The sequence below is a fragment of the Halichoerus grypus genome, chromosome 2, assembly GCF_964656455.1.
Source record: "Halichoerus grypus chromosome 2, mHalGry1.hap1.1, whole genome shotgun sequence".
In the NCBI taxonomy this organism is placed as follows: Eukaryota; Metazoa; Chordata; class Mammalia; order Carnivora; family Phocidae; genus Halichoerus; species Halichoerus grypus.
The window spans coordinates 98,748,892-98,760,981 of NC_135713.1; the positions used below are offsets into that span (position 1 = coordinate 98,748,892).

At 40.7% G+C, this 12,090-nt stretch overlaps 1 non-coding gene across 1 annotated transcript; it reads right to left on the bottom strand.

The window, feature by feature from the left end:
• Positions 1 to 11,544: 11,544 nt before the first annotated feature.
• On the bottom strand, positions 11,545 to 11,651 carry LOC118531610 (U6 spliceosomal RNA). The gene has a single exon (XR_004915287.1). It is a non-coding gene; the product is annotated as a U6 spliceosomal RNA (small nuclear RNA).
• Between the last annotated feature and the right edge of the window lie 439 nt (positions 11,652 to 12,090).

The following is a 12,090-nucleotide window of genomic DNA, read 5'->3' on the forward strand; positions in this document are numbered from 1 at the left end:
CTAGTTCAAGCTCAGCTGGGAAGAGTCATGGGTTATAAGCAATATCTGCCATACACGTTTGGAATGGGCTTGGCAGAGTGGGAGAGTGCAGAAAGCCAGACTAGCCTCCTGGGAGGCTAGGCGAACTCATGTGGCCGGGAGAGTGTTTCCCACGCCCAACTTTGAATAGCGATCTTTTTTTTTAACCTTTTCTAGTTTTATGGGTTAAAATAAATTGTATCTTATTTTAATTTCTATTTCTTTGATTTGAAAGTAAATAATTTGCAGAACTCTCTATTACTTCTAAAAATTAGTGTAGTTTTTCCCATGTAGGAGATCATAACATTGGCAAATAATGACAGTTTTGTTTCTTCCTGTCCAGTTCTCATACTTTATATTTATCTCATCTTCCTACATAAGTCAGCACAGTATAAAAGAGAAGGAGGGAAATGGCAGACACCTATTTCTTATTCCTGATTACAAAGGAATCAGAAATATTTAGGGGTATTATTTTGTCTTGTTCCTGATTATTAGGAAGATACCTCTATAAGGGAACTGTTCATTGTGGAGTATGATGTTTGCTGCAGACTTTTTAGTAGTTATCATTTATTAAAGAATTTATTTTCTATGCCAAGTTTGCTTAGAAGTGTTTAGTGAGAATAAATATAGTATTTTTTTATCAAATACTTTTCTGTATCTATTGTGATGCTTGTAGAGTTAATGTGGTAAATTTTCTCGTGTTAAAATACTTTTGTATTTCTAGGAAAAACCAATTTGGCAAATGTAGATTATTTTTATTATTCTCTCTGGATTTGCTTAATATTTTGTTCAGGATTTTTGCATCTATATTTGTAAATGCTATTGATCTGTAGTTTTCCTGCCTTTAACCAGACTTATCTAAATTTTGTATTAAGATTATACTAGCTTTTTAGAAAAGCTTGATGACTATTTCCATTCCCCATCCCCCACACTATGGAAAGTTTTGTGTAAAGTTGGAAAGCTCTGATTCTGGAATATTTGAAAATATCGTATGTGTCTAATCTTTTCTTTGGGGTAAGATTTTCATTACTGATTTGATTTCGTTAGTGTTAGAGGACAGGACTATCAAGGTTTTCTATTTTGGCAAGATATTTTTCTATAGTTTTTCATTTTGTTTGTTTTCAAATTTATTTTAATGAAAGTGTTATTATTCTTACTGTCTTAAATTTTTTCCTTATCTGGAGTTATATCTGGCTTCATTCCCAATATTGTTTTTATTTTTACTTTTTGATAATTTCTTCCTCGAGGCTTTTAAAGAGCAACTCTGGCTTTGGTGAGCCTCTATAATTTTATATTTACACTTGAAATTTTAATAAAGTAACCTGTATTTACTGAACATGCTTTTCTTCTTTCAAAAATACAAGAACTTTAGGGGCGCCTGGGTGGCTCAGTCGTTAAGCGGCTGCCTTCGGCTCGGGTCATGATCCCAGAGTCCTGGGATTGAGTCCCACATCGGGCTCCCTGCTCAGCGGGAAGCCTGCTTCTCCCTCTCCCACTCCCCCTGCTTGTGTTCCTGCTCTCGCTGTCTCTGTCAAATAAATAAATAAAATCTTTTAAAAAAAAATACAAGAACTTTAAAAATTTGAAAGCCACAATTCTTACTTTCTGAATTCAAGCCATTTTGGCTTCTAGTGATATTTTAGCTTCATCTTCTTTAGACTACAAATTACACAGTATTGTCAATATTGTTTTAATTTGTCAATGTTTGTTTAGAGTTGCCTTTATCATTATCATATGCTTTATTTTTAATCAGCATTTCTTCTTTTATCTCAGATTGCCTTCTGGAAAATTTTCCTTTTTCTTGAAGTACATACTTAAGAAACTGTTTATGGAGAATTTGAGGTTTTGTTCTTCTGAAAATATTTTTATTTCACCTTTATTCCTCATTGGCAGTTTTTTGGAGCCTGAAGTTCTAGGTTCACTTTTCCTTATTTTCTCTCAGCACATTGAAGAAATTAGTCCACTGCTGGTGTTGAAAAGTCAGTTATGATCCACTTGCCTCTTCTTTGTAGATAATTTCTTTTGTTCCTACTTGCTCTTAAGATAGTCTCTCTAACCCAGGTATTTTCCCCCTATTTTACTATGATGTGTTTAGGCGTGTCTTTACATTTATTTATCCTGTTTGGGATTCATGGTGCTTCTTGATTTGAGAATGCATAGAATATTCTTCCCACAGTCTCTTCAAATGTTGCTTCCCCTTTATTCTTTCTCATAATCTCCTCTGTTCCTTGTGAAACTCCAAGTAAACATATGTTGGTCTTTCTCATCATACCCTCTGTAAATTTGAACTTTATTTCTACATGTGAAGTATACGTATGTGTATTTTTGGTTTCTATGCTATATTGTATGTAATTTCATTTTGGTTAATTCTCTCTTCATCTATGTTTAATCTGCTGTTTAAATCATCTACTGAGTTTTTTTTTTTCTTCATGATTTCTCTTTTTTCAAAAAACAGTGGACTTTATTTTTTAGAGAAGTTTTAGGTTCCCTGCACAATGAAGTGGGAAATATGCAGAGTTTCCATATACCCTCTCACTGTACTCACCCAGAGCCTCCCCCACCATCAACACCCCATAGACTAAACACTAGTGGCTTCCAAGCTCACTTAACTTCCGAGACTCTTGTTCCAGACTTCAGCAGAATATGCTCTTAGCTTCTGGCAGCCTGAGATACTCAAAGTATTTATCTCTTCATCATCTATCTGTGATTTCGCTATATTTTATTGAGCATTAGATGTTACGAAGCAGAGATTTCAGGCCCACCACTCTGCCATATGTCCTTCCATCAGTTTTTACATTCCATTGTATTTGCTACCCTGGATGTTTGAAACTTCTATCTTCTAACCTTTTCCTTTCTGCCATTCTTCTGAAGAAACCTATCCCAAGAACTTCATATGGTGAGAAGAGCATGGACTAGTTCAAAGGAATGAGATGATGTGTTAAAAACCATCAGTTGTCATCCTGGCTGCACCAGTAGAGACTCATCAGCCTCCCTGCACCTCAGTTCTTCTCATCTGTAAGGGACAGTGCTGCTCTAGGAGACCTCGCAGCCGCCTCCTAGCCTGGACATTTGATACGGAGCGTGGATTCCTTCCTTAGCCTGGCACCTGTGGCTATCAGCTCTTGATTTACGGTTTAGCACACTATTTGTCCTTCTGAGTATTTTTAAACATAGAAATTTATTTTAGCTTGAGAAGACAGGACTATTGTGTAGTTACTCCATTCTGGTGTCTTGTCTAGTCTTAGAGATGTCACTGGGCCTGTGACATATTGGAGGAAGATGGCGTGGAGCCCTGAAGTTGAAGTCCTCAGATTGGACAATGAGGCACACTAGAGGGGGAGGGCTTAGTTATGGCAGTTCTATTTTAACACTATTCACCCATTCTCTCCCCCACCTTTCCCTTATTCTACTTCCTTCCCTGTCCCCATCTTTCCATAAATATTTACTGAGCATATATAATGTGGTGTGGAATATAGTGGTGAAGAAAACTGATTTCGTCCCAGCCTTCAAGAAGTTTACAGTGTAGTGAGGGAGACAGACATTAAACCAATATCATAGATGTGAATTTGGGTCCTAACACTTGAGCACAAGAAATGTCACATCACTTTAAAAAAAAAAATCAAATTAATTTTAGCTTGGACACATAAGTAGTTGGATCAAGAAATACAAATGTAATTTCTGAGTAGCCTGTCCCCCTTCCCTGGGGCTTGCAAAATCCAGGGGATAATAAAATGTAGGGATTTAAGAAATCCAAGAAATTTGGGGGAAAGGCCTCTGGTTGTCAGTCCATTGATGATCCCTGTCCAAAACTGTGGTGTCTACTTGAAGATAGGAGATGCTGCTGTGATTGGCACCCACTCTCTTGAAGCCACAATGTTATATTGAATTTATGGTACTTTACTTGGAAATACTTAGGTTTGAGGAGTGTGGTGTAGGTATAAGTTAATCTGAATCAACATCTTGAAACAGGCATGGTACTAAAAGAGATATTAGAAATAATTTTTAATGAGCAATATTAGTTGTATTTAAGATATCTTACTGGTTAGGAAAGATATGACAAGAGCCATAGTGCTGGCATCAGTAAAGTATAAAAACTCAAGCTTGATAATCCAAGCCGGTGGACCTACTTTTCCCACTTTACAGAGGATCCTGTTGAAAGCCTCTCATATTGGAAGGCTCCTAATAGTCCCCATAAAGTCCCTGACAGCTGTGGTCTGGCCAAGTTGTCTTGATTGAGGACCACAAGACCAGGGTGCATGGTGTTCAGCATGTGTCTCTACATAGGCTCTTCATTGGAGGTCTTGCCATCTTGGAAATGCTGTGTGGAAGAGGCATCCATCTCGAACCCTTCCAAACTGATTGCCTCTCTACCCTTCCTCACCTGCTCCTTTAATCTCTCTCCCCTCTCAGATGATCTAGTTCTACATCTTTGGAGATGTAGAATTTAATACATGGTAGACTAAATCCAAAGGCTTTGTACTTCTGCTCTGTAGAAAGGGAAGTCCTTATTGTCTTTAGAAGGGGTGGGCCTAATGCCACTCACTTACTTTCTTCTCAAGCCTATTGCTGAGCAAAGACACCCCAGAGTAATTTCTCAGTGAAGTTCTTCTGCCACACAAGTCATTATACAAGTAAGGATCTTACTTTCAATTCTGATTCTTCTGAATTGTCCATCCAAGTTGAGTTAGCTATTTTTTAGGATCTGATGAAACTATATACCAATAAGGACTTTCCTGAAAAATATGAGAGAAAGGACAAATAAAGCCCTAGACATGAACATTTTATTTGTTTGGGCACACATACTCTGAAGTAGCCAGGGTAAGCATATTTTAAAGAAATCACCAGTGTCCTTGGGATAGTAATGATTGTTCTGCCAAGAAAAGTATAGAAAGTTGAATCTTATATGCATTTACATTATTCTCTAAGCAGTTGGCCTAGTTTGGTCCTGGTGGGGTATTTTGCTTTCCAAAACCATGCTCATCATATATAAGTATATTGCGAAACATAATAAAATCCTTTAAAAGAAAAGAAAGCATACTCTTCTAGGTTTTACAACCCAGTGTGTTTTTAGTACATAGAGATACTTTTTTTCCTTCTGGCTATGCAAACAAAAGGGGTCTAGCACTTTGATAAAAATACAAGATTTCTGCTCTGCCTAAAGCATATGCGTCTTCCCTGCAGATGTTTACTCAATTGGCACTATGAAAACATTAAGCCAGAAAAAGAAACATCAGTGTATGCTTCCATTTTAAGTCCTGAAAAATGGTAATTGGCATGAATACAGCACTCATGCAACAAACAGAACCAAATGTATAATAAACAGGACTGAACTCACCCTATTAGTATGTAAAACATTATTATAGTCTCCCCGATTTGCAACATTTACATATCTCATTATGAGTAGGATGCTCAAAATGCTATAGAGGATTTCATTTCCCCCCTTTTGTGTAATAATTGCTTACCAAGAAATATTAATGAGACAATCTCATAAATCTCTATTTACTGAATCTAGTGTCTCCCCTAAATTTGCATTTGCAAACTATGATTGCACTATGTTCCTGGAAGACTGGGATATGAATTTACTATTGCATATGCAGGCAGCTTCCTTAAAACCTCCTTTATTAAGGAATGTTGGAGGAGGAGAAATAGCCACTGATAAAGACATATTTGAAATTCATCTGAACATATGTATTCTTTTACATGTGTTTAACAGAACTTAAACCTGCAAAAAAGTTACATTTGCACTTTTTTTCTATTTCAAGGAAACTTCCTTTAAATATTTCGAATTTATACAGTTCAGGATATTATATACATTTTGTTAACTCTAAAGCCCTTCCTAAAAGGCTGAACTTTAAAGTAAAGAAATAAAGAGCAGAGCACTGATGGTAATTCTGATACCCTCTGGGGAGGTTGCATTAACTTTTTTTTTTTTAAGATTTTATTTATTTATTTGAGAGAGAATGAGAGAGCATGAGAGGGGGGAGGGTCAGAGGGAGAAGCAGACTCCCCACTGAGCAGGGAGCCTGATGCGGGACTCGATCCTGGGAATCCAGGATCATGACCTGAGCCGAAGGCAGTTGCCCAACCAACTGAGCCACCCAGGCGCCCGGTTGCATTAACTTTTAATTTGTGACAGATTTGCATTGTACAGAGGCAATCATGTATGTGCATAATATAGCGATCAAACTGTTCAGGACCTTCAACCTCTGATGAACTATGACCTATTTAGAAGGTGGGCAAGAGGTTAACCTTGACTCTAGAAACCAGATCTTTCTTTAAAAACTTTCTCTGTTCTAGAGGAAGAATGGGCATCACAAGGAACTGCCAAGGGAATAAACATAATCTCTGCCCTCTAGAAGCTCACAGAGTAACAGGCTGTTTTCTTAAGGATGATGTTGTGATCGCTGGTAGTTCTGTAAAGATTTTAGTAGCACACAGACAATTTTTAAAATGTCAATAATTACATATTTTTTGTAATGTATATTTGCAGAAAGCTATCTAATCTGGATGCTACTTCTCAGGAGAAGTCTAAAGGAGGGGGCAATATTACATGCATTGATATCAAGGAAGGTATTAAATAATACAGGTGATTTTCAGATATGGTGAGCTTCCTCAACCTTCTATCCTGTCTGAGTCTTTTCAAAAGGCTTCCAGATGTTCTTTGCCAAACTCTTTCTTCCCATTTCTCTTGTACTGGCACTCTACTCTTCCTTTCCCCAGCCCCTAGCACCCTCACCTCCTTTCCACAGGCTTGGGTGACACTCTGGCCATAAGAAAGCCACACTAAAGGGTAGAGTTAAATATAACTCACAGCCCTTAGATAATTTTCAGCACGGTGTTGCCAAAGTGGATGTAGGAATGGCCTACATCAGAATCACCTGTGGACTACTCATTAGACATACAGTTTCCATTCTGGGGTGGGACCAAGGAAGATAGATTTTTTAAAAAGATTTTATTTATTTATTTGAGAGAGAGAGAGAAAGCACAAGCAGGTGGGGGTAGGGGCAGAGGGAGAGGAAGAAGCAGGCTCCCTGCTGAGCAGGGAAGCCCTACGTGGGGCTCCATCCGAAGACCCTGAGATCATGACCTGAGCTGAAGGCAGACGCTTAACCAACTGAGCCACCCAGGCTCCCCAGGAAGATAGATTTTTAATAAGCACCCCAGGAGAGTAAAGATCCTGGGTAAAGTTGAAAAGGAAGGCATTAGTGATGGAGATAACTGGAGATAGCTCTAAATGCTTAGCCAGGACAAGCAAAGGGCCAAGGAAACTCATCTGGGTAACAACTTCTTATCCAATGGAATATTCTTTTTTGGGGGTGGGGGGAGAAAAATCACTTTATTCTTGAAAATTATACCTGGAAGCATAGATCTTTCTGGGTTTTTGAGGTAAAGAGCCCTTTTTCAGCTTGCTGTACTGCTGCTTCCATTGCTTGACTCTGGCCTTCTTGAACACCAGCTTTGCATGGAGGCTGCTGATGGCCAAGCCAGAGCTCCGAAGGAAAATAGTTATTGCTGGGCTTGGCCCACAGACACTCTCTGTAATCTTTTGTAAGAGAAAGTGCTACAGTCACAGGGTTCTTATATTCCACCTTATAACTTCTCCTCCCAAATTAAAAAGGTTTCAATTTCATAAGGTAATTTTGGCTACCTGAAAATCCAAGTAGAGCATCTACTTCCATACAAAATTTATAATATATATGAAAACTAACTCAAAAGAAATCAAAGCCCTAAAAGTACAAGTTAAAACCATAAAACAAGGGGCGCCTGGGTGGCTCAGTCATTAAGCATCTGCCTTCGGCTCAGGTCATGATCCCAGGGTCCTGGGATAGAGCCCCACATTGGGCTCCCTGCTCCGAGGGAAGCCTGCTTCTCCCTCTCCCACTCCCCCTGCTTGTGTTCCCTCTCTCGCTGTGTCTCTCTCTGTCAAATAAATAAATAAAATCTTAAAAAAAAAATAAAACTGTAAAACAAGTTAGAAGGAAACAGGTGTAAATCTTTGTGGCCTTGGATCACACAATGTTTTTTTTAGATATGATACTACACGTCCAAACAAAACCAAGAGAAGAGATAATGTGGACTTCATCAAAATTAAACATTTTTTTTTTTTTTTTTGCTTCAAATGACACACCATCAAGAAAGTGAAAAGACAACCCATAGAAAGGAGAAAGTACTTGCAAATCATATATCTGATAAGGGATTTGTATCTAGAACACTGGAAGGCACTCTTATGACTCAGTAATAAAAGATAAATAACCTGATTAAAAATGGGCAAAATATGTTGACAGACATTTCTCCAAAGAAGATATAAAAAAGATGAATGCATGCAAAGATGTTCAACATTATTAACCATCCGGGAAATGCAGATCAAAATCACATTGCAATACCACTTCAAATCCAGTTAGATAGCTATAATCAAAACCAAATATTAACAAGTTTTAGTGAGGATGTGGAGAAACTGGAACCCTCAGATGCTGCTAGTGTGGGACTATAAAATGATATAGCTGCTTGGAAGAACAGTCTAGCAGTTCCTCAAAAGGTCAAGCACAATCTTGGCATATGACCCAGCAATTCCACTCCTAGATATACCCAAGAGAAATGAAAGCATACATCCACACAAAAGCTTGTACATGAATATTCTTAGCAGCATTGTTCATAAGAGCCCAAAGGTGGAAACAACCCAGATGCCCATTAACTGATGAGGTGGTAAATAAAATGTGGCCTATCCATACAATGGAATATTATTCATCAATAAAAAGAAATGAAGTGCTCATATGTGCAACAACCCAGAAGGACTCTGAAAACATTATGCTGAGTGAAAGAAGCCAGTCACGAAACATCACATATTGTATGATTCCATTTATGCAAATGTCCAGAACAGGCAAATCAGTTAAGATAGAAGAGTAGATCAGTGATTGCCCAGGGCTGGGGTGGGGGTGGAAGGGTGGATGGTTAGGGGAGAATTGAGAGTGGCATCACCTTTCTGAGGTGATGAAAATGTTCTAAAAGTTGAGTGGTCGTTGCACAACTCTTTGAATATACTAAAACCTACTGAATTGTACCTTTAATGGGTATGTGAATTGCCTCTCAATAAAGCTATTATAAAAAATATGAGAAGGCCAGGAGGGAACTCCTGAAATGGGAGGAATAGGGATTTGACAGTAAATCCTCAGAAAGTCTATGTGTGAATACATTTATATTCCAGGCTAGGGAGGCAGGGCTTCTGAGTTCTCAGGGAACTGAGAGGACTGTGGAACATAAAAGGTCCTCTTGAAAAGTGTTTACGAACCTGTCTGTTGAGGGTGTGGGTGGACAGTCACGAAGATGTGTGTGTATGGGACCGGGGCCAGAGAGATTCAGGGCTGATGTGTTTTAATAAGGATGGAAATATGAGTATGTAATAGGGAGGGGAGGGGAAGGGAGGGGAGGGGAGGAGAGAGATGGGTAGGTAGGTAATATTAAGCCACATTATAGATGGTAAATGGGAAACCAATTAGTCCTGATCAAGCTGGAGACTCAGATTCTCCTGCCTCTTCTACCCTGGACTTCTATCTTTCAAGGATCTGCCTCTGCTGAGAGTTCATCCAAGAGATACCTGTGTACAGGGCCCAGAAGTCACCTTTGTTATAAGAAAGGAAAACCAACACTCATATTCTGCAGTAGGCTAGTAGTCACCCAGAACCACAGAACACTTTGCAGCTTTATCATACTTGCCCCTAAAAATACCCCTAAAAATGCTCCCACAGTTTTCCCTGGACCTCCCATGTTCAAATTCCAGCTCTGCCATTTTCTAGCTGTGTGATCTGGAGTAACAAACTTAACCTCTCTGTGCCTTGCTTTCCACATCTGTAAAATAGAGATGATAATAAAACTTAGCTCATAGGGTTGTCACAAATATTAAATGCATGTGTCAATTAATCAGATCAGTGCCTGGTGTGTGGTAAATAATGCTGATTATTGTTTTTAATCACCATCAGCATCACACATGAGCCCCGGTGTTCTCCGCTTGAGCAGGGCAGATATTACTGATTTTCTGCCAGATTCTCTAGCTCTAATACACAGTAGGTTAGGGTCCTTCATGGCCTTAGTACCTTCGAGGGTGGCTTTATTTCTTTGCGGAGAGGTAGCTCTCCCCTCTGCTTTGGGGTTCACTTCCCCCTTTGGTTGTGAGACAAGCAGTGGGGTTCATTCTGTTTTCTAAAGAACCCATTTCTCCCCCAGCCCACTCCCTTCTTGATGGTTGGATAAAATGGACCCTCTTAGAGACCAGTCCACAGCCTAGAAGGCTCAGTTATGCTCTCACTCAGTACAAGCCGGTAAAGGAGTAGGGATCCTCTCGGAAAGCTTTTCTGTGCCCTGCAGGCCTGCAGTGTGGCTCTCCAGGGGGAGGTCAGAGCTCCCAGGACTTGCTGCAGCCAGGAGGGCTCTGCGGGCATACTCTCTGCAGCCCGTACTCTCAGGTAGCAGCCCCTGTGAATGAGTTTTAAACCAGCTGCTTCTGGAACACGTCTGTACTAATAATGCCTTTCAGTTATGCAGCTCCGTGACAGGGCAGGGCCTGACAAGGCCTCCTCCCTGCCTCGGTTGTGCGTAGGTAGATAATGTGTTTTTGGCCTTTCTTGGAGCAGGAAGCCAACACCAACAATTGAGGGACAGGCTGGGGTGGGTGTGGAAAGCTGTTTCCCAAAATAGCACCATGCTGTGGCATTTATTCTTAAAAGAAAAAATGTTGTGGCAGGCCTGAAAGTTCTGTGCTGCATTGTGACGCTCTCAGGGTGGCCTCTGGTTCATCGCGGGCCAAACAATGGCGGCCACCGGCAGCTCTGGGGCTATGAGCGGAGCACAGCCCAGGGCTCAAGACTGGAGTCCTGTACTTCTTGGCAGTCACACAAAAAATAAGAAGACAGGAATGGCTAAATGTCCAGGGCATTTAGTTTGTGGCTCTCATCTGGCCCTCACCTAGCATGCCCACGGGTAACAGCCGGAGCTCCTACCTATGGCCCAGTTCTGCCCTCTCAGGGGATTAGACTTCTGTTTTTGTATCCCAGCTCCACCCGCTGTGTGACTTTGGGTAAGGTGCTTGACCTCTCTCAGCCAGCCCGATCCTCTGTAAATGGAGATGTTAGTACCACGCTCCCGGTTATAAGGGATAAATGAGATATTTTATGTAGAGGCTGAGCAAAGACCTGGCCCATGACCACTGCTCAATGAATGTCAACCAAGGTAGCATCGTTATTACTCCTTCAGGGATCCGAGCCTTTGCCTTGTCCTGCCTCCCAGGCTACTGGCCTCTTCTTCTTTTTTTTTAAATTGACATTTTCTCATTTCTGAGATAGGTAGAAATGACACGTTTGCTCATAAAATTTCAGGTGTAACTCAGCTTCGCTCACATGTCATAGACTGCTTTACAGGAATATTTTTCCAGTGAAATGTCACAATTGCATGATTCACTGCCACACGTTGGGCTTTGACTCATATCGTTTCCTCCGACCTGATACACAAAGGGTGGGATCTCGCTGGGGAACAGCACAACATACGGAATGCTTCACGAATTTGTGTGTCATCCTCGCTCAGGAGCCATGCTCATTTTCTCTGTATCGTTCCAATTTTAGTATATGTGCTGCCAAAGCAAGCACCAGGCTATGGCTTCTTGAGTGACGAGGGAGCCTCTATCTCCCCCATGGGAGGCAGCGCAAAGGAGAAGGGAGCACACACACCCTGAAGTCCCTCTGCCAGGCTCAAACCGTGCCTCTGACGCCCTTCTGCTGTTTAACTTCCGGCACATTCCTTCATCTCCCTGTGCTTCAGATCCCTCTCTGCAAGTGGAAAAATGACAATAGGATCTGCCTTCTAGGGGTGCTGTGAGGATTAATGTGTTCATCCACAAGAAGCCCTTCCGCTTGGCGTGGGGCGAGTGCCCAGGAAACAGTAATTGTCCCACGTCCGGGCAGGACATGGTGCAGTGCCTGTTATCAATGTGGCACTCAACAAATCACTCTTTGCTGGGTTGGATCCAATGGGATAGACCAGCTACCTTTGGTTCCTCCTTGTTTCCCCCCTTCTCCCAGGTTCTGT